The sequence below is a fragment of the Centroberyx affinis genome, unplaced genomic scaffold (genome assembly GCF_046629955.1).
Source record: "Centroberyx affinis isolate AG114_WGS23_722 - 3 ecotype Tasmania unplaced genomic scaffold, CSIRO-AGI_Caff_v1 ptg004903l_1, whole genome shotgun sequence".
Taxonomy (NCBI): Eukaryota; Metazoa; Chordata; class Actinopteri; order Beryciformes; family Berycidae; genus Centroberyx; species Centroberyx affinis.
In genome coordinates, this window is record NW_027282405.1 from 76,755 (window position 1) to 99,277 (window position 22,523).

Genomic DNA, 22,523 nt, shown 5'->3' on the forward strand with positions numbered 1-22,523 from the left:
ACATCTGCAGGGTAAAAAAAAATAATTATAAAATAAAATACTCTTACACTAAGGGTATAGTCTGACAAGGCAAGGTTACGACAGACTGTTTAATTCAATCTATGATGTAATATTTTTCATTTCCAAAAAATATTACATAAATATTTCCTGCATAAAAAAGCTAGTAAGTCATTGCTGTATTGCCTGCCAGAATGAAACAACAATAATCACAACTGGAAGACTAGATTTGCAATTGGTTAATATTAAAAAAAGCAGTGAAAGTGGAGACGTTGCTCTCAAAACATGAGAAGCGGAGGGATACACACTCTAACACATGATGTCGCCATCAGCCCTTCCTACTCCGCCGTTCACCTTCCACCAACTGCGCGCTGACGACTTGATTGGTCAAAGCGACGCGGACGGCGCTTGCCTATTGGTCGGGCTTCTGTCAATCATAAAGCAATGCCACTCAGGATAGATTAGGCACCATTTGCCATAACTAAATAGTTACCTTGTACATCAAGTAGGGAGATTTTTTAAATTGGTAGCCCACCGACGTCGGCAGAGAGTTACCGTTCGCCTTCGCTTTGCCCCTCTGTACATTTTGTAAACAAAGAAGTGTATTTTTTTGATTCTCCAGTGTCATCAAACAGATGTGGATACAGAGCGAGGGTAAGTCACTCTTCACCAGCTTCTGTTCGCAATTCACGTTTGGCACATTTCTTGCCTCTTCCTGTGTTTGGGTACTTCTGACAACTATGTGGCTGAATACCGAGACTGTCTTGTTGAAATACTTCCACGTTTCGCAGGGAGGGGGGTTTTGATTAATTTGTACAGTGTTGTGATACTGGCAACTCCAAGCAGCCGTACAGTAGCTTGTGCAAGGCTTCGTGTCCCTCTGTGTTTTGTGTCAAGGGTACGCGGTGATTCATATAGTTTGATAAGTTACATCGGCGCTGTAATCAAAGGCTTCTTCTTACTGTCTGAGCCCCCGCAGACTTTCTATTACCGTCGTACAGCCGGCGGGATCGTGCGTTGTGGCTCCTTTCATGTGCGCAACAGTCCTAACAGTTCATTAGGAGCTGTCAGAACGATTTATGACAAGTGTCACCCGGGTTTTGACGCGATTTCTCTTCATTCCTGCAAATGGATTTCATCTCAGTGAATTGCACGTCTAGTTTATTGCCAACTTTTATCACGCCATCAATTCGGTTTACGCGTTAAATGACAGGTTTACATAGCGGCGAGAGTGGACAGAGCACGAGCAGCGTTTGCCTAAGGAAAACAGTGTAGTCATTGGTGAAATTGTTTTTCTTCAGTAATAAGATATCGGGTACTTTTTGGCCATATCCTTTAAGCTATTGTGTGCGTGCCGAATAATTTTATGTCGCTTTTCATGAGCCTATTTCCGACAATTGTGCTCTCATTGCCGCGCGTAATTGCTTTTCTCCCGGGAGAGAGTGTCATCAAACTTCTAATTTCCTCCTCAAAACCCGGAAACCATTTTGCCCGTGGAAGCAGCCTCGTTAATGATGGCATCAATAAAGACGAATAAAGCCCCTGTCAAGCCAGCTCCATCCATTCCAAGATTTTTGGAGGGAGAAATGCTGCCCTTCTGTCAGTTTTTCCACATCCCAGCACACGCAGGCTTTGCAGGATCTAAGAAAGCCGGGTGCCTTGGATTAGAGTGCAGCTAGACAGTGGCAGTGTGTCTCACATGTCAGACAAAACACATTCCTATCTCTGTTGTATCCCCCGTGCAGAGGGGAGGCGACGTGACAGATGAGTGTGCAGGTAACAGTGTGTGATTCCCAGTAAGGTGTCACATGGGCCGGACGGAGGCAGGGTCCCTAGGGAGACAGTCCAGATAAGGGTGCTGCTGCTGGGAAACGTCCCGGCGGTCAGAGCAGAGGAGATTACCGGTTCTGAGCCAGAAGGACACGACTGCCTCCGAGTCTCTCCCCGTGACCACAGAGGAGTGTTGTTGTTGTGTTTTTTCAGGTGAGACAGGGAAAACGCCACGAACAGAGAGAGGTAACTGGCTGATGGGACGGTCAACAAAACAGGAGGTTTTGGATGTGAGCGTGGCATTTCAGGGGCCGTCCTGTAACTGTAAAGGTCACTGGTTGGATCCCCTGTAAAAAAAAATATCCATCAACAGACACAGTGTGTAGTGTTGAAGTGTCCTTGATTGAGACACTGAACCCCCTGCCTGCTCACTCATTATAAGTCGCTTGGGATCGGAGAGCTAAAAAAACAAAAAGCCTAATATGTAAATATGGAAGAGTTGATGATGAAACTGTCTCCTAAACAGCGTTAGATCTCTTTGGTTTCCTTTGGTATAAAGCATCACAGGCCGGCCGGGTTGGTAAACAATGAGCGAGCTGTGTGTGACGTTTACTGACCTCACCTTACAGGATTTCTGGGCATTGATCAGATATTTCAGACGGTTACCTGTTTGTGAAGCTGCCTACCTTAGCGCAGCTTCACCAGTATACTGTGGTAACTCCCATCAAACAGACAAACACCTACACATTAAATACTCCTCGGTTTTTTTCGAACTTTGCCATGGAGACAGTCGGTTTATGTCGGCGCCGTGGTTTTTTTCTGACGCGGGTTTGGCTGACAAATGAAAACAAACGCTCTGCTGTGTGTGACGTTGTCAAGATGTCAAAGCTAATGGGAGCTGTAACCCCCCCTCCCCCCCCCGTCCTCCCTCCTCCTCCTCCACCCAGCCTCCACCACCTTATCTTATCTCTCTTCTCCCCGGGAGACACGACCGAGACCGAGTCTCCTGAACGGTGGCCTCGATTCTGACATCATCATAGGCTTCCTCCATCATCATCATCATCATCAGCATCATTGCCATCTTCATCCATCTCCATCAAACGGTTGTCATATCTTAATGTGTATGTGAAGAGGGTGACAAAGATGTTGATGGTCCACTTTTGTTTGAGATTTGCTACAGGCTCTCTGTCTCTCTCTCTCTCTCTCTCTCTCTCTCTCTCTCTCCCTCTATCTCTGGAAGTGTCCTCCCCTCCCTCCCCCTCCCACTCTCTCTCACACACACACACACACACACAATCCATAAATTGGACGAAATAATGTAACTGGACTAGTTCACTGTAAAGGGCTTAAGCTCCAGATAACTTATGGGCTCAGCTACAGTAATGGGCTTTTGTGAGCCTGAGAACCGTGACTGCAGGCAAAGCTGCATGGCACTCGCTTTGACAGAGTGAAACCTCGTGCTGGGGCAAAACTTAGGACACGCAGTTTTCTAATCAGTTTTTATAGCGAAAGTTCATAGTTTATTACATTATTGCGATATAATACCGGTTTGGAGGATGCAGTTCCGCTGAGATCCCATCCAAATTCACAGTATTTACCACACAGTGAAGGTTTGTAGTGAAACAGGACTGGGTTTTACACAGCCAGGCCGTGTGTCTTGTAGTGTGCTCTGTTGGCTCCAGTCAAAACAGAGGGGGAGAAAAAAAAAAAAAAAAAAAGCCCCCCTGCTACCGCTAATTTGAGGAAGTACAATCATTCTCTCCTGCTGCAGCTTCCTGCTGAATTGCAAACACAGGCATTCGTCGGCCATTGTGCTCTCCAGACATTACAGAGCGCGTCATAATTCTCTGTAAAATGCATGACTACATTTATGATGAATCGGCCGAGTGTGCTAAAGTGCGTGTCTGTCTACTGACTCGTGTATAAATGCACATAAAAGTTACATTTTGAGGTCTTGCACCATGTGTGTGTTAGTTGTGAAAACGTCACCATGTACAATATCTGTACATTCAGAGGAGATGGCCAATTAAATAAGTCTGATTCTGCTTTTGGTATCAGTGTGGGAATTATGAAAATTGAGATGCTAGAGTAGAGATGGTCTACGGAGAGTAAAATAAGGTCCAAGCCAACCATGGATTAGCCTAAAGAGCAAGTGATCAGCAAAGCACTAATTCCCTGACAGATTTTCCAGAACAGTCCATTAGTCAAGGCCCTGCGACTTGCACAGTGGAGCCCAAGCCTGTGGTATATGGCGTAATTTTAACTAGGGTCTAATTTTCACTAATCAGTTTGTTTGTTAGCCAGGCAATGTATTGATGGGGCTTAATCACTGCCAAAGCCCATGGCTGCATTAGGGAGTACGAGTAGAAAATGACATCATCACACTGTGGAAATTGAAGGCCATTTGTTTTTATTCATACACCAAGGAAACTGAACAGAAAGAGGCGAGAAGTGCAGTGTTGAATAGAGGCAAGCTGTGGTAGCTACTGTGTTCTGGAGGGCGAGTCCCATGCCAACCCATTGATTGGGTTGTTTACCTTTTCAGCCTTGACTCAGCCTTCTGCGATAGAAAAACCTCAGTGTTGGACATCTGTTTTCATCACGCTAGCCTCCAGCTGACCTGTGATCTCGCTCCACGACGATAGAAAACCCTTCACATGAGCCGGGTTAGATATGCATGCCCCCTTCGCTATTGTCAAACTGAAAGCCTCGCACCGCAAGTCACGCACCGTTCACAGAGACGGAGCGTTTCATCAGAAAGGAGCACTTACTACCTGCGTCTGTGCACCGGTCGTGTTGCTTTCGTGGCCTCTTTTGTGTGCTGATTCCAGGGCAGATTTTGTCCACTGCTGTTCCCACGCTGAGCGAGGAGAACAGGAAGAACTCAGCTGCACAGCAGGCCTCTGCCTTCTGCTATTATGGCTGTGATTCAATCATCGCAGGGCCTCGCTTTACCCCAGCACATTGTAACGGGGAAAGAAATGTCTCACTCCCTCTCAGTTAATGGAACTTAAAGCCAAAGGTGTGTTTCTTTTTACAGAGAAGAGACCATCAGCCACTTAACGTGGGAAGTAGCGCCAGGCAGGCTTCACCTCACAATCCACTCTCCCCCGCTGCGTTTTCAAAATGGCCACCCTTCAGTGCTTCATCCTGAGCTTGCGGGCAGAGGTTCCCCACGCAGGGCAAAGGCATTCAGGGCCGTAACACAGGAACTAGACCGGGTGTGATTTGCCTCTCAGGGTGCGATCACACCTACAGTTTGTTTTCTTTGGTCCGAACCAGAGTGGAAAAGTTCACTTTGTTGCATTTTTTTGTTTTTGATTGGTTTAGGTTCACGCTGCCCAATTACAAGAGAACCACGGCTTGTAAACAAAAGTCACGCAGACTCACAAATAGCTTTACTGGACAGAGGTTTGGTAACCTGTCCTCCCACCAGGCTAAAGATTTTGGCAGCCGGGGGGAAGGGGGAGTCAAACAAATTGTAATTTAAGCATGATGGACTTCTCTGTGCTCTTTGCCATAATTTACCATCTTCACTTGAATATGGTAAAGCTGAATCAGCTGAATATGAGCATCAGTCCAGACTTAGTTTTGTTATGCTAGGCTTCCCAAGCATGAGGAACTGCTGGCTATCAGATGTCAACATCTGTCTCCTTATACACATAAAACCATATGGAACAACAGTTCAATAGTGAACAAATACTTACTAACCGTATGTTTTGGTGTCATTTCCTATAGTTGATATGGTTACATTCTCAGTTTGCTTGGAAGAGGACTGACTCACATTTTCAGCCGTCTGGGTGCCGTTATTTGGTGCCACCCGAGTTCGAATAGCATTGTTCTCACCTGGACAAACGAACCGGACTAAAGGAGAAAACGCTCCAGAGTTTGATTGAACCGCTCCAGATATGCTCGGTGTGAACAGGCACTCATTGTCTTATATTTGGAGCCGTTTGCCAACATGGCCTCCCTCGTTTGACCTGCCTGGCCGTAGTGAAGGATTAGGGTCCAGAAAAGCCATCGCTACAAGGCAACAAACCTCCTTACTTACACAGGACTAATCTCTCTCCTCCAGCAAGCTCTTAATTGAGCCATCATCAGCTGCTGATCTACGGGTTAAACATCAATTAAGGTAATGAGCAGATAGAGCGGAGTGTGGGGGGGGGGGTCTCCAGTCCAGAGGGCAGGGGAGGTGAAGCGGGCCCTAAGGTCCAGGAGAGGAGGAGGAGGAGGAGGAGGGGTTGGGTTGAAGTCGGGGGAGGAAGGGCTTGGATGTTGCAGGGGATTGTGGAGCTGTGAAGTGGCAGCTTAGTGAGCGGAGTGATGCTGTGGAGTGCAGCGTGTTGATTATGGTCGTGTTGGAGGCTGCTCCCAACAGCCTGGTAGTGATTTGTTGTTAGTTTAGCTGTGTTTGTATTGGCCGGTGTGCGGTCTGTGCAATCTCCTCAGTTGGTGCTGGACAGTCAGTAGGCTAGCTGGATAATCAGAGACAAATACAGCATATCAGAATCAGCTGATATTGACTTTTCACAGGTGTATCAATGTTGCAATACGTCTCTGATTCTGTACTGATAATATTATCGTAGAAAAATATAAAGTAGTAATTTGTGTTGTTTTCGTATAAATAAATGTCCATTTTACTCTCTATCGCCAATACATATAACACCATAGTGATCCAACCTATACATATCGCTGGGCAATAATTCAATATTATTGTTTGTCTTTTAATAAAATCATATTGTGACGATGCAGTGATATCAATTAAAATCTCACAAAATATCTGAAACAAATTAAGAAGTATTATTTGAAAATGTTTACGTTTTATCGTACAATGCGGTTCATCTACAGAAAATCCAAGCTCCGCCCATACTGTTTGATTGACAGGTGATCTCTGGGAAGTGCGCTTGGCACCAAAAAATGATGATTACCACTTTAACGTCAGCTTGTCAATGTTTAATTTCATTTTAATATTTGCCCTAAGCTTTTGAGGAAATTAATCATTATGTGTTAAAAACCTTTAATGCAAAGTTGTGTTTTGGGATCACATCTGGCTCTAGAGAGGGATGTGCTTAAGACTTATATTTGTCCCCCGAGAAGCCTATTATGTTGGTTTATTTAAATAACAATCAACTTCAGCAGTGAAGAGCGGAAAGGGAATTGCCAGAAAGCCCCTGGTATGTTTTTGTTGTGATAGTAGGAGCCACCATATGATAATAATACCGGTCTTAATTATTTCAGATGCTCCTTTGGGTTTTAATGCTGCGGTATATTGAAATTTACAAGTTCTGATTTACTTCATTTGACTGTAGTAAATGAACAGAGTGTTGTATCAGTATGTCATGTGAGTAAAATGTCAAAGTCAGTTCATTCCAAAACTCTGGGCATACTACATACCCAGTTTGAACATTTTTGCTACGTAACATTCATCATTCAATATTTAAGAAACAGATGATTCTATCCTTAAATACATAACTGTTTCATAAGACAAGCTCTTAAGATGACTCATAACTTAACATTGGAAACCCGAAATGTGCTTTACTCTTATGTCAGCAGTCATTTTGTAATCGGCATCAAGTCTTTCAAATGGTGGATAGCTCAGTTTCGAGTGAAACTATTCAGTTATACTTGTGAAGGAAACAAGTCAATTAAAAAATGTAAGTCTTTAATCCAGAATTCCAAACTCTGAAACAAGAAATACTTTTCAAGGAGATGATTTATCTTTTCAAATTTTAAAACGTCCCTTTGGTCAGACACAACGGAGATGGATTTGCTTTTAACTGCTTCAGCTTTTTGGTTATTCTGCAAATTAGGTGATTTCCTGAATGTGTGTATGTGTGTGTGTGTGGGTGTGTGTGTGTGTGTGTGGGGGGGGGGTGATTATGTTATTTGAAGTGCTTGCTTTTTGTATCGCTGAATGAAGCAGTTGCTTGCTCTTGAATCAGCATGAGTTGCAGCAACATTGATAGAACTTAATTCCATTTTCCTCCTCATTCCTCCACCCTTCCTGTCCCCTTGATGTACGGTGGCCTGTAACTGACACAAACAACAAAGTCACATTTTAACAATAGAGGGGAGCAAACTAGCTAATTAGAGCAGAGATCCAACAGAAACGTCTAGAGAAGAGCTGATATATCACCACGCTAAACACTGGGAATAATAATACTGCTTTGTCGTTTTTTTTTTTTTCGGCTTGAGAACGAGGCTTTTTAGCCTTCGTAGCCGAAATGTCTCGTGACTCCAGCTGCTTGCTTTTAAGCACCGTCCTCCATTGCTGAGCAGTTGAAAATTAAAGTAGGTTTTTGAAACCTGGAAAGTGAGATTTGAAAGCCAGACATTTTAGCACCCGGCCAAGTAATCATTGACTTGAATCACCCTATCAAACCCCTGTCATTTTGTGCTATGGTGCACTGGAAACTTTACTCATTGCCCCTTTAAGTGGAGGCAGAAGCACCTTTAACCTTTTGAGTGATGGAATAGTGTGCTCTGTGTTGTCTTCTGTTCAAACACATACCAGCAACCTCATGTTCATTTTATTCTGCTAAATAAAATTTAGGGAAATTGAAGGCGAGGTGAAAGAATTAGGAAGTTGTGTTGCCATGAAAACACCCTGTTATTGCCGCGGCTGTTTTGGACGAGCGGTGACCACTCGTCTCGGCTTTCAGCACAAGTGGCGGCCTGCTGGCTTCTTAAAGGGGAAGTTGGAATCCAAATTACTGTTTGCTCGAGTCTGACTGTCACCCTGGCCCAAATTATAATCAACCCTCTCTGGTTTACCACAGACTTTCCATTCATCTTCCAGTTAACAGACTACAGCGGATAATTCATTCCTATGCTCTGTCCTTAGCTGAGTTTGAAGAAGTAGGGCAGCAGGGCGGCCTAGTCATTAAGCGGAAAGGTCAAAGGTCCTGTCTGTGTGTCCTGTCAAAAAATCTGTGTGTCCTTGAGCAACACGCTGAACCTCTACCTCTGCTCACTCATTGGACATCACTCTAGATAAGAGTATCTGCCTAAAGAAATGTAAAAATGATGTAGCTCTTCCAGCACTGTGATGATCTAATTGTGGAATAATTTCCATTTTGTTTGTAGAACAACATTAGTCACACTTGAACAGGGACGGCCGTCTCACCAGGCCTGATCACGCTGTTCGCTGCAATCATTCTATGAAGATCTGTTACATAAAAGTAAAGCGGAAGAGAGGAAAAAAAAAAAGTGGTAAATCCCTACTCAGTTGTTGCTTTTTGCTAAAAATACTCCCGTTCAGGGCACTAAATTTATCCATTCCGCCTCCAAAGAAATTGCTTGAAATAACCAGCTTTGGAGTCGAAATGGAAATCTCTGCTGACCTCGTTTTGGCTGCTAGGTAGAAACAGATGAATAAATGAAAACAGTGAATGCACGTAACATTTATTTTGATCAGGGATTATGGAATCTGTAGGAGTATATTACAACTGTCTCCGGCCCTCTCATCACGTTTCACCACCGGAGTCTGTGCTGTTTTGTGGTCTCGTTCTCTCTCCCTTTGCAGGCGGCCGGGTTTCGCTGCAGCACTTTATCCAGATTAAGTTGTGTTTTCCTTCCCTTAATATACTCTTTACCAAGCGAAAGAGAGTCGTACTACGCAAAGCTACACAAATGGACAGTGCGTCGGGTCTGTGGTGGGATCAGAGGCCAGTAGGCCGGGATCAAGACATCGCGGCCTATGTAGGTTAAATGCAACTTAACCGTACACATTTGCAGGATTAACCTTAACTAACAGGAGTCACAGCGCTCTCCGGGTTACAGCGCAGCACCAACCACCGGGGCCGGCTTGACCTTGGCTGGGCCGCGGTGACAAAATCCACTTAAATTCAATTTGAATCCATTTAGTTCAGCTTCTGGCAACCTTCGGCAATAAGGGCTTTTATTTAAAATTCCATTACGTTCTCAAAAGTCTTGGAGCTTTTAAAAAAAAAAAAGAGTGTGAAAAGAAGGAGCGTGATAAACCAAATGAACAGAGTTAAAAGCAGAAGCAGCAGCAGAAACTGGGCTCTTTTTGGATATTCCTTTGATATCAATACTTATACTTTTGATATCAATGTCTATGCTGTTGTATGTATACTTTTGCTTTCAATACGTAAACTGTTGTATATATGTACTTTTCATGTAAATAAGCAATCCTATTAAACTTATTGTTAAACTTATTAAACCTTTCAGTTTGAACAAGTGTAACACCCAAATCCGGTCGGAACAAAGAAAACAATAACGCTAATTGTAAATAGGCAAAAAAAAGTGAGAGACTAATTTTTTATATATTCTACTTTGTCAAAGTCTTGTCTCCCACCTTTTTTCGCTTACCTACAATTGTTTTATTTTCTTCATTCCATTGGCATAATTTTCCTCCAACTGGATTTCGGTGTTACACTTGTTCTTTGAAAGGTTTAATAAACATTAAAAAAAAAGCGATTCACGTTTACAAGCACAATTCAGCAGCATGACATCAGAGAGAGAAAAAAACCCCCCACAATTCTCCAATCTCCTCTACTGGAGACACAGATAACAGAGAATCACCGATTTGGGGGTTTTATCATGGATGGAGATACACAACCCAAGATGCTACCAAAGTTCAACATCACCTTAAGCAGGGCGGATGCTTGTCAACATGGGACTTGAACCTGGGTCTTGTGATTGAAGCTCTCCCTACTACTCCCTACTTACTGTCCTACTTATACTTTTGATATCAATGCATAAACTGTCGTAGCGGTGCCACTGATGACCTTGTCCTCGTTGCATCACATCGCCCTATGTATAACACATTTCATAACTCTAAACTCAGTATTTCATAACACAGCTGGAATCAGAGGTTACTGACAGTGCCAGAGATACAGTAAGAACAGCACAAAACGATGAGGATTACGGAGAATCGGAATCAACAGCGGCCAGCAATCGACCGTATTATATTTGGCTTGGATCACGGCTCTTTGTCCAATGACTCAAGCTGCAGTCTCCAACGTGCAAACCGTGGGTTCACTGGAGGTCTATCTGGTATTGTTGCCAGGGAGCAGCGAGAACAATGCCTTGGAAAAGATTAAAACGGAAGAAGTGAGCAGGAAAAAAAAAAAAAAAAAATATGGGAAGAGGAACAAGGAGAACCGCACACCTACAGAAAGAGCCAGAAAGTTACCAGAGAACAGAAACAGAGAGGAAGAGATATAGAAATAGAAATAAAGGTTACATTCCAAAATGCTATATATCCATTTCAGAGAGATTTTGCTACCCTAAGTGTATCATTTAAGCAAAGGTCTTACAATGGCTATTGTGTAATGCCAGAAATGATTTTGGGTACAGTAGGTGCAACATCAAAGGGTGGATATCCCATTTTGGAGTGAAAATCCATACAGAAAGAAGCAGAAGAAATGCAGAAAGTGGCTGATACAGAAGGAGAGCAAGGCTGCGCTCACACTGCAGGCCGCGAGTTCAATTCCGAATCGCTGCTCATATCTGATCTTTTTGGACGTCTGCTCATATCTATTCTAGGATGTAACCCGTATCCCATGCCAGTGTGAACCGACAGCGATGTGGAAAACACACACGATGATAGACGTCACATCCGTTTTTCGCGCCTACGCTTTTTCCCACTTGTTTGCGAGCCATTTTGGTTACAGAATGTGCTTTGAACCGAGGCGTCTCCCTAAATACCAATCAAGTCGGCTGTTTGGCTTTCTTTCCATTGTTGTGTCTCGTTTCCTCCGTGCGAACGCTGGCTCAGCCAAGCTGTCGCGGAGCCAAAGTGATGACATTTGTCTCAGTTGAGTGACGTAAGATTTACTTGTAGTCATGGCGATGCTGGCAAATTCCAGTTTGAGCATGCAAATCCAAGTTGCAAGTCGGGATCCGATTTTGCACCACATGTCCATGTGCTCCAGATGGGAATTGGGGGAAAAAATGTGACTCCATGCTGGTTTTTTGTTGTTCACGCTGACTAGAAAACATCAGATCTGTGTCACATGTGAGGGATGGAAAATGAGAATTGGGCCACTTTCAGCTGCAGTGTGAACGGAGCCCAAGTGCCGTGCCACCACACTGACGGGGTTACCATGGCGTGAGAGCAGGGGCTGCTGGCCATCGCTCCGGCACAGCTGAAATAGCAAGCACCAGAGCCAGGAGCTGAAACACTACACCACGGCTTCTCACACTCCTCTCCCTCTCTCTCTCTCCTCTCTGATCCTCTCCCTCTCCTTCTCTCCTTCTCTCTCTCTCTTTCTCGCCTCGCTCGCTCACCCTGGCTCCCTTTTGATCTGAGGGCCTGGCGTTCCTTGCTCCTCATCGTCTAACCTCCATCTCCCTGACCCCGCCTCCATCTTCTCCCTCCCACACCTCGGTGCGTCTCTCGCTCTTCCCACGGCAGCGGAGCGCGGCGGAGAGGTTACGGCCTCATTTGAATGTATATCAACCTCTTCCTCGCTGGGGCGTGGCGTGGTTTTTACGGTCGTGCAGCTGTGGCTGTTATGGGACCATCTGCATAGGGCTCACTGAGTTAGCCGCAAGCTAACGTGGAGAAAAGGAGGGGGGGGTGTGTGTGTGTGTGTGGGGGGGGGGGGGGGGGGGTGTCGTGTGGGGGGGGGGGGTGGCCGGCTTATTCCTCCTCTGTTGTAGAGCAACCATTACCCAGAGCTGGGAATGGTTCCAGGGAGAGGAGAAGAAGAAGAGGAGGAGAAGAGGGAAAAATCCCCTTTCCACCCTTCCAAAGTGACACACTTCCTTGTGTGTGTGTGTGTGTGTGTGTGTGTGTGTGTGTGTGTGTGTGTGTGCGTGCACAATTGTACTTATGACTCCAGGCATGTGTAAGCGCATTCATGCTTGAACACATACATCCGTTCATGTGTGTGAGTCCATAAACATAGCTTTTTGTGTGTGTGTTTGTGCACATGTATATGTGTGCACGTGTGTGTGTCTGTATGTGTGTGTAGATATAGATGTGTGTCTGTATGTGTGTGTAGATATAGAGTGTGTGTATGTATCAACTTGTGCTTTATCCTATGGAGAAGTACTTGTAAAGTACACAGCTGCTGTGTACTTTACAAGTGTACTGCTCCTGTGTTAGTACTTAATGAAAATCTCCCTAATACATACTCTACTGACAAGACTGTAACAGTACAATGAAAAGTACAAAGTGTGGAGTTGAATTGTGTTTATATTGTGTTGTTACACCCTTGTTGGGTACATGACGTATTAGGGAGATTTTCATTTCATTTATTCATTTATTAATTTATTTATGTGACTCAAGACCATGATCACATGGTATGGAGCACAAACAGAACATACAATAATAACAAAACGATCGCACACGGCATGGCTGAAGTACAACAAATGTTACTCAAACAAAGGAAGGACATTCATCAAAAAGGCACCTAATTTACAAACAACTTTTGGCTTATCTGATTGTAATAACAAAATTAATTTAACCATAGATGGGCGGTTTGAATAAATTTTAGGCAAATACCTTTCTCTATAATTCATTATGCTTACATTCTTACATTCAAACAGAATATGATGATACTCATCTCCCAGGCGGTTGTCATTACAAAGGCTGCAAATCCTCTGGTTTCTATCCAGGCCTTTATATCTTCCAGTGACCTTGGGGATTCTGGTGTTGTTCACCCTAACGTTACAAATAGCCTGTCTATACTTTTGATTTTCATACAACAGACACTTTTCCAGTTTAAGCTCTTGTTTAAAGTCTACATAAATATCACATGATGTCATACTTCTGAGCTCACTTTGCCACTTTTGCATTAACTGATCTTTCAGCCTCTGTTCAACAGTTCGTTTCAACCAGTTGATGTTGTTACACTTTTGTGTGAGTCAGAGGTAAGACAAACCACAGTCATCCAGTATGTGCTTAACCTGGAGTTTTACTGTTGAAATACAATAGTTCTCGATAAATTAATACACAACTTGACAGCATTTTAAAGCATGAATTCCACATTTTTCCGGTGGGTTTGTGCCGTTAATACACAGGAGCAAGGCTCTTTAAAGTGTTTGCCGAAAACCCGTTCCAGCACTCTCCAGTACAGAAACAAACGCAGGCCGTCAGCAGGGAGGGTTTTTTTTTTCGCGGGCAAAAGCGCAGCCGTGTTTTCAGTCGATAGAGAGTGTACTTGATTTTTTTTTTTTTCTGCCGGGCCGAGTCGGTGCGAGCATTAGATAACGTTTTATTTGATGGTGTTCAATGGCTGACTCGTCCTCACCTCTCGCCCAGGCCTCTCATGCTCTCCAGCCCACACGCGCTCCCATGTAAGACCGAACGCACATAGACATCCACCCACTGACTCATGTACACACACACACACACACACACACACACACACACACACACACACACACGCACACACGCATAAACACACACTCTCTTACTCCTCTCTCTCTCTCTCTCTGCATCCTTCCTCTGGAGGATTCTGGCAGTTGTTTATGTTATTGAACTGGTTATCACATTACAGCTGGAACACCACCAGGCTCGGAGAGAAAGAGTCCTCCTGCTCTCTCCAGAAAAGAAATAATAGCGTAGGGAGTGGAAGGGAAGAATTAGAGCAGAGGGAAGACTAGATAACGGTTTATTAAAGTGGCTCACGCTGTGTTCATCAGCGTTATTAGGCTGAGTTCAGACAGGCAGCTCAAATCCGTTTTTTTTTTTTTTAACATATCCGTCACAAGCCGAATATTTTTCCTGAAGTGTGAACAGCAATGAAAACCACGTGGAATCCGATCTTTACTGATCAGATTTAAACCAGATTCGTTGGTGGTTTGAAATGCAGCTCAGTCTGACCGCTCAAATTGGATTTTAAGTGTTTCTTTGTTTTTTCTGTCACTCCTTACACAACATATTTGACGTCACACATTGCGACAAGAAGAGCAGAGAACAACAACCCTGCAGGAGAGCCAGCAAGAGAGTTCCAGACTAGAAAATGGCATCATGAAAACAGTCAGGATAAAAGGCGAAACCTCCATGCTGATAGCTCGTTGCTGGCACCCAGAGTTGTTGGACAGAAAACTGGCCCTTAAGGTGCCTGCAGACAGCGGGTGCAAACCGCAGGCTGGTGTTGACGTTCCAGGTTTTTGACTGGGAGGCACACGGGGCGCAGCATTGCCGCTGTGGCAGGCGATGCCACGTACGTCCGCGCGGTATCCTAGGAACGAAACCAAAACAGAGACGTGGAAGAGGCGCTCCCACAAACCGTCAACAAAAATGAACGCCCAATTTTTTTTTTGGTGCACCAGTATAGAGACGGTATACAACTCAGGGTGTTCTGAAACTACTAGAATGAAGTCCTCCCCTGGTTTTCTCTCCGGTGTGGCAGCCATGATTACAGAAGCCGCTCTCTGATTGAAGAGAAGTGGCGAGCTGGAGAAGTTGAACATCCTTCAGCGTACGTGGCGGCGGCAGATAGCCATGTGCCAACCTGTGAGGGCTTTTTATCAGAGCTATCCAGGTTAGGCACAGGCCATCCTGTCGGCAAGCACCTTAAGTCAGCGTGCCCACGCCCGCATTGCATTGTTACTTTGACAACCAATGTCATAATGAACAATGACCAGCCAAATTTTATTTGTATAGCACATTTCATGCAAAAAGCAACACAATGTGCTTCACAAGGCCAAGAGCAACACATGTATAATAAAATAAAATAAGAACATACATGTCATCATACATAAAAACATACATACATACACATGCAGCAGTTTAAAGTGCATAGAAATTCAGGTAAAACAGGAGCAAACATTTGCTCTAAAAAACCCAACATTAGTCTGTTAAGCCAAAAGACCTGCGGTTAAAAGCAGCAGTAAAAATAAATGTTTTAAGTCTACTTTTAAAATAAATAAATATTGGACGTAACCTTACTGTAGGCCTGCATAGAGATTTGAAGCCTCACAAACCATTAGAATGATATTTGATGGACGCTTTTGTCCAAAACACCTTACTGTACCATGAATGTTTGCATCCTCAGCATAAATGGCCTGAGTGGGAATTGAACCCCTAACCTTTGCATTGTTAGTGCCTTGCTTTACCCAAGGGGTTACACAGGGAATTGAACCCCTAACCCTGGCAGTCTTATTGCTCTGCTCTGCCAGTTTACCTATACATCCAGCAAAAAGAAAGATGCAATGAGTTCAGCATGTCTGTCTACCTATTGAGCTACGCAGGACCAAAAATCAAAATGTAAATGAACGTTGATTAATCATTTCCTTTGACACAGTAGGCGGCAATTTGGTGGTATAGTACTAGACTGTGTGTGTGTGTGTGTGTGTGTGTGTGAGTGAGTGATGAGAGGAGAGAAAAAAAAAACAGAGGTGGTTTAAAAGTCTGCACAAGAAAAGTTGTGCAAAGTTTTTTGCTCTGTTTTGCACACACAGCAAGAATACCTAAATCCAAAGATGTTTTTTTTTTTTTTTTTTCACCCCGTGGTTTTCTCATCCAATCCAAAGAAGTGCTGCGCTTTCAAATCCTCTTTCTTTTCCAGCTTTACTCCTTTACAAACCGATACTTGTCCTAAATATCCCAGCTGTGTTCCGTCACAATTCACTCTCGGAGGAGAGTGCGTCTGACAAAAGCGTTCGCAGAGTGCTTTGTGGGCATGAGAGATGGCATATACACACTTCTGAATAGGCCTTCGTTGAGGTTGCCTTTCCGCCTCTATTACAGAGCATCAAAGGAAGCATCACACCATGTGCCGCGGTGTCTAATGCGCCAAAACTCTGCACCTTCAACACATCGAGGAAATGTTTTGATATCCTGTGATAATGCAATGAATCAAATCGATCCTGGACTTCTCATGGATTGATCGTTTGTTGCTTTAAAAGTCTGTTGAACTCTGGTAGTATCTTGGGTTGTGTCTCTTCCTCCATGATAAAACCCCGAAATCAGTGATTCTGTTATCTGTTGCTCCGGTAGAGGAGACTGGAGAATTGTGTTTTTTTCCCTCTCTTCATTCACTGCCATTGTATGGAGGAACAGTCTGAAAATCACACTTTTAGCACATAAATGAACACAAACAAAGCAGATCCTGACTATGTATAAAAAAAACTATAGTCCTCTCGCTCAATTGTGGTTTCGTTGTTTATTAAGCCTTTCAGTTTTAACAAGTGTAACACTGAAATCCAGTTGGAGGAAACTTGTGCCGATGGAACGAAGAAAAATAGCATCAAAAGTAGTCAAAAGTTTGGACACGTGCATTTGTCTTTATTTCACGTTTTAGAATAACCTAAAGACGTCAAAACTATGAAATAACACAAATGGAATTATGCAGTGAATCAAAACTGTCTTATATTTCAGATTCTTTAAAGTAGCCGCCCTTTGCCTTGATGGAAAGGCAAAGGCTTTGGAAAGAAATTCATACATAGGATCAACTTCACTATTTATATTTGTCTAAGAAACACATTTCAAGCATTTAAGCAGAAGCCTTTAGATCAAAATGGCTTTAAGAGAATGAAAAACATAGAACATTAAGTCAGGTGGGTCCAAACTGGTAGTGTAAATTAGGGCTGAACAATTAATCGAAATTTTATCGAAATCGCAATATGGCCTACTGCAATTTTCAAATCACAGGAGGCGCAATATTTGTTAAAGGCGAAATGTGTCTCAAAATACCATTTTAAATGAAATATTGTGGTGCTGCAGAGATGTCCTGGCCTACACATCATATTCTACAGACTTAAGAAAACATCTTTGTTTGGTACAGATCCCCGCAAAAATCACACCATAATCATTTTAATATGTTTTTCAATGAAAATGAGAATAATGATGTAAAAATGATCATTCCCTCTAATATCGCAAATCATATCACAATTGCGATATCAGTCAAAATAATCGCAATGAGATATTTTTTCAAAATCGTTCAGCCCTAGTGTAAATGGGCGAAAAAATGGGAGACAGGACTTTGACAAAGCAGATTCATCAAGTTCAAGTGTGCGCAGAGGATTATAAGATACACATCATATGGTCTCTATGAAACTGTCGTTAACAATGGCACGCCGCCGTGATTGAAGTGAGAACCTGGGCATTGTGGGTTAAAATGATTATGGATTAACGTGACAGCCCGCGGTCGGTTTCCAGCACGGTTTTCCCCCTCGGCGTAATACCAGCACCGAGGACACCGGCGAGGCAGAGCAAAGGAGCTTAGTGCTTTTAGCCCATAGTTCTGCTCTACGGCAGCATCTGTTGTCGCACTCACACACACACACACACACACACACACACACACACACACACACACACACACACTCCCCAGCCACTCAAACACATGCTGCTCGGTCATAAAGCCCTGTTTTAAAGCATTGGGGAGGAGATGGCAGAGGTAGGGAGACGGGTGGTGTGTGTGTGTTTAGGTGTGTGTGAGTGGGGGGGGGGGGTGATATGTGGTTGCCGATGAAGGAAGGCTTTTCACAGAGGACAATTCCTCTGGAGTCACAACAGGTGTGTGTGTGTGTGTGTGTGTGTGTGTGTGGTTGGATGGCTGAGGGGAATTATGAGCAGGGGACTAAAGGGGGGTGGGGAGGGGGGGGGGGGGGTGGATGGGGTTATGAAGGGTCCCCTCTGCCCCACCTGTAGCCTGTCAGCTGTTGTAAGCCTGTTAAAACGTCAGCTGTTTCTGAGGAGAAGCGTGTGTGTGTGTGCGTGTGTATGTGTGTGTGTGTGTGTGTGCGCGCGTTAGTCAATGTCAGGGAGCTAGTGGAGGATGGGGGGAGGGCTGTGGGTGACCGTGTGGCCCTCCCCCCTCCCCTCCTCCTCCCTCCTCCCCTCCCCGCCCCACTGCACATCAAACGCCTCGTTGCCTTTGGGGATTTGTTTGTGCACAACACGCTGCCTCGTGCCTGCGTTGTGCGCCATGACAGTTACCCCCCCCCCCCACCTCCACCCCTCCATACTTACTACAAGAGAGAGTAGAACCTCTAAAATTGAGGCACAAATATTCTACAATTCTACTACAACTTGTTTTTCTTGTTTGTTTTGGTGTCAGTTGGCCGTTCGTCTTTGTCGATTCGGTAAGGGAAAGATGTGGACGATATGTTTATGTCACGATACGATTCGATACACGAAATGGGGTTCAGGATTCGATGAAACCACGATACGATGTAATAAATAAAAGTTCACTGACGACAAAGTAGGGATGGGTCATGATTTTCGAATTTTCGAATAGTCATTAAATTATAAAAAATCGAATAGTTTATGCGACTATCGTCTTGTCTTAAAAATAGGGGTGGGAATCACAGAGTAACTCACGATACGATACTATCACGATATGTTGCCCACGATAACGATGGTATCATGATACAGCGATTCTGCGATACTCGATATATTGCAAGACAATTCATCTACGATACATCACAATATCTGTGTAACTGAAGAAGAAAAAATACCCCTAAAAAGGCAAAAAGCAGGAACTGTGGTGCCTCTCTGATTTGCTTTCCCCCGCTGTCCGCCGTTTTCTCTGAGTTATTCGTCTTCTTCACCACAAGTTAGTTAACTTCCGTTCACTTTACCCTCATTCATTTGATAAGCACCACCACGAGGAGTCATTAAGTAGTGACTCTGGTAAGTCAAAATGGTAACAGGCTTAATGCAGGGAATCCGTTTAGAGCGCCCACATGTTTTAATAAAAATATTGATATTTGGCGCCAGTGTATCGATAACGTATCGCAAGAGGAAGTATGACGATATATTCCAGTCGATATTTTGTCCCACCCCTACTTAAAAAGTATATTTTCATAGCTTGCTAGTAGTAAATAGTTATGGCTTGATTAGCCCCGAACCGTTTTAACGAGAGAAGGACCTTCTCCCCGGACTAGGCAGCTAGCTTAGCTAGCTAGCTCTATGCTAACGCCCGCCTAGCTTGCTAGTTAGCCTGGCTAGCTAACGTCAATATGGCTAGCCTAGTTCACACCGTCCGTGCAGGGGGGGGGGGGGGGGGGGGGGGGGGGCTTTGAAGAATGGTCGAATAGTTCCCAGTGAATATCGAATAGTATTTTTGCGTGAAATGCCCATCTCTACGACAAAGTCTGAATTCAAGTCAGAATTGTGTTTATTTCTGAGCCACAGAACATTCTAGCGATGGTATTGACTTGCTAGAATGTAGGCCAATTTAAAAATGTCAGAATTTGGATGGAGAGTTTGTGAAATTGTCAAGCCGTCTCATTTGTGATTACTACAGCAGAATAACATGGAGATAATAATTCATTTTTCTGACCCACGATTCATATTGTCACATAATATTATATGATATTCACATGATATTATCCCTAATATTATGCTCCTGGCACCAGTTTTGTCAACCAGTTTAGCTGGTCTTGTGTTCGCCGTCAAGAACCAGACTCACACTCTAATCCATTCTTCTTCTTCTTCTTCTTCTTCTTCTTCTTCTTCTTCTTCTTTTTCTTCTGCTTCTTCTGCTTCTTCACTTTTCCAATCCACATATTTACACCTTCGGAAGGGTGTTAAATTGGAATATGAGCTTGCAGAACATATTTGGTGAAATTATCTAGCATTTTCTCAAATTCAGTATTGGGTTCCACCTATTGAGTTCAAAGTAGTGAAATTTCAGTTATGACAACATGAGCGAGTGTCATTTTCTTTGCCCTGCTCTTTTAGTGTTCAACTACAGCTGGAGTGCAGCAGGTGGGCTGTTTATATTCAGTTACGGCTCTACTTGAGAAACGATAATCACTGAAGAATCAATTTTACTCCATAGAAAGTTTGTTCAGATTTTTCCAGCAGCACTTTGAACAAAATTGAGCTGTCAAAAGATGAAAGAGAGACCCTGCCTTTTGCTTTTACATTTTAGGCATTCAGCTCACGCTCTTAATCCAGAGCAATTTACAGTGAGCGCCAAAGTAGAAAAAGCTTCAATTCCTAGATAACAAGCATAACAAGCAACCAATAGCATGGATTGCAAGGGTCAGAGCCAAGAGAGAAGTGCAAGGTAAAGAAATAAGAGCTGCTTCAAAAGCTCTTTCTCTATTAAAAAACAATTTGAAGAAACCATTATCAAACCTTTTGATTCCAAACATTTGGTCTTGTTTAGCTCAGCGCCTGCTATCTCTCCGGTCGGTCATGGCTGCGTGAGAGTCACAGGGGTCGAGTGATTTATTGGTTTAATTTAGATTAAAATGTAATATACCAACAAGGATGCAGCGTTATAACTATCAGGATAACACAGCAAGGTCCCGTTACCTTCAAGTCGTTTGGCAGGCAGACAGACAGAGAAAAGGCTTACTGCTGCAATCAACAGCACATTAAACAGTGTGTATATAGGGAGGCATGCACTGAGTGTAGGGCTGCAACTAATGATTATTATCATTATTGATTAATCAAGCGATTATTTTTTTCGATTAATTGATTAATTGTTTAGTCTAGAAAATGTAAAAAATAATGACAAATGGCCATCACAAGTTACCAGAGCTCAAAGTGATTACAATTGCTTACTTAGTCTGACCAGCAGCCAAAAAAACCCCAAAAATATGAATTTAATAAGAGAAAAGCAGAAAATATTAGCATTAGTGAAGCTGTAACCAGCAAATGTTTGGTATTTTTACTCGATACATGACTAAAACCATTAATCAATTATCAAAATTATAATCGGCTCATTTTCTGTCAGTCGACTCATCGATTAATTGACTAATCATTTCAGGACTGAGTGTATAAAACATTTGGAACAGTTGTTTTTTTCCCCAATGAAATAGACTGAATCCAAGTGAAATCTATGGCCCTTTTATTGATTTCACCTAAATCAGCCTTCATTAATAAAGTGGAGGTGTTTAAACGGTTTAAAGAAGAGGGATTTTAAGACGTTTAACACACGGATTGAGCCAAAAAAATAAAACCGGTGCAACTGAACATAAAGAGACTCCTTCCTAAAAATGTTGTCGTGTCACAGTAGATGGTGACTGCATGGAAAAGCACAAGACGAGGACTTGGCGAGTCGCGCTCGGGGGTTTGGGGTGGGGGGGGGCGTTGGAGCCTTTGTGGTGGCAGCTGAGTGAGGCAGACAGTTGAAGGGAACAGGTTGCTGCGTCTGTTAGGGCTCGTCTTGCCACTCTTGACCTTTAACCTTTAGCTGTGACAGCTCCGGGGGCTGGGTGATACCAAATTTCCCCGGATTAGGAGAGCCAGGCCGAGGCTAGATGAGACACAGATGCACGCTGTTGGCCCGCGCTGGAGAATGTGGGCCATACCATGGAAAGTGCAGTCTCATACTCTTTTTTTTTTTTTTTTTTTTTTTAAAGCAGGTCATGTTGCATCAGATCTTCCTCATTCATTTGAGCAAATGTTATGAGCTCATTTCATTAAAGCATATTTATGTTCGTGGCTTTATTATATGGTTGCAAATCATATTTTAAGGGATTGAACAGTGTTTGACCTGATAAAAAAAAAAAAAAGCGCTGTGATTTTTAAACTCATTAAAAAGATGTGTCATTTTCAACACATCCATGGGTCTAGTCTGAGATAACAAATATTTAACATGTGATAAAGCTGCACTAGGCAATATTTTCATGTAAAAGCCCAGCTGTCTTATCAGCCTAAATCACAAAGTAGGGAAGTAGAGAAGAGCGTCCCATCTCCACTGATTCAGACACCATAGATTCGCCCTATTTGCACAAACTCTCATGTTGGCTACAGTCATTTCTCTCCCCACAAGAAGTGACGAATCGAAACTTAAGCATGAAATCCAAACTGTCTCCTAAACAGCAGCAGAGAAAGCTGGACTCACCAACGTTAGATCTTTTCCTCT

At 43.4% G+C, this 22,523-nt stretch overlaps 1 protein-coding gene across 1 annotated transcript in view; it reads left to right on the plus strand.

Annotated features, from left to right (window-relative positions):
• Nucleotides 1-491: 491 nt before the first annotated feature.
• Nucleotides 492-22,523, plus strand: part of LOC139666275 (myocyte-specific enhancer factor 2D homolog) — a gene marked incomplete at its 3' end in the record, with an annotated part of 49,893 nt that continues 27,861 nt past the window's right edge. The window contains exon 1 of the mRNA XM_071545449.1: nucleotides 492-651. The remainder of the gene's footprint in view (nucleotides 652-22,523) is intronic.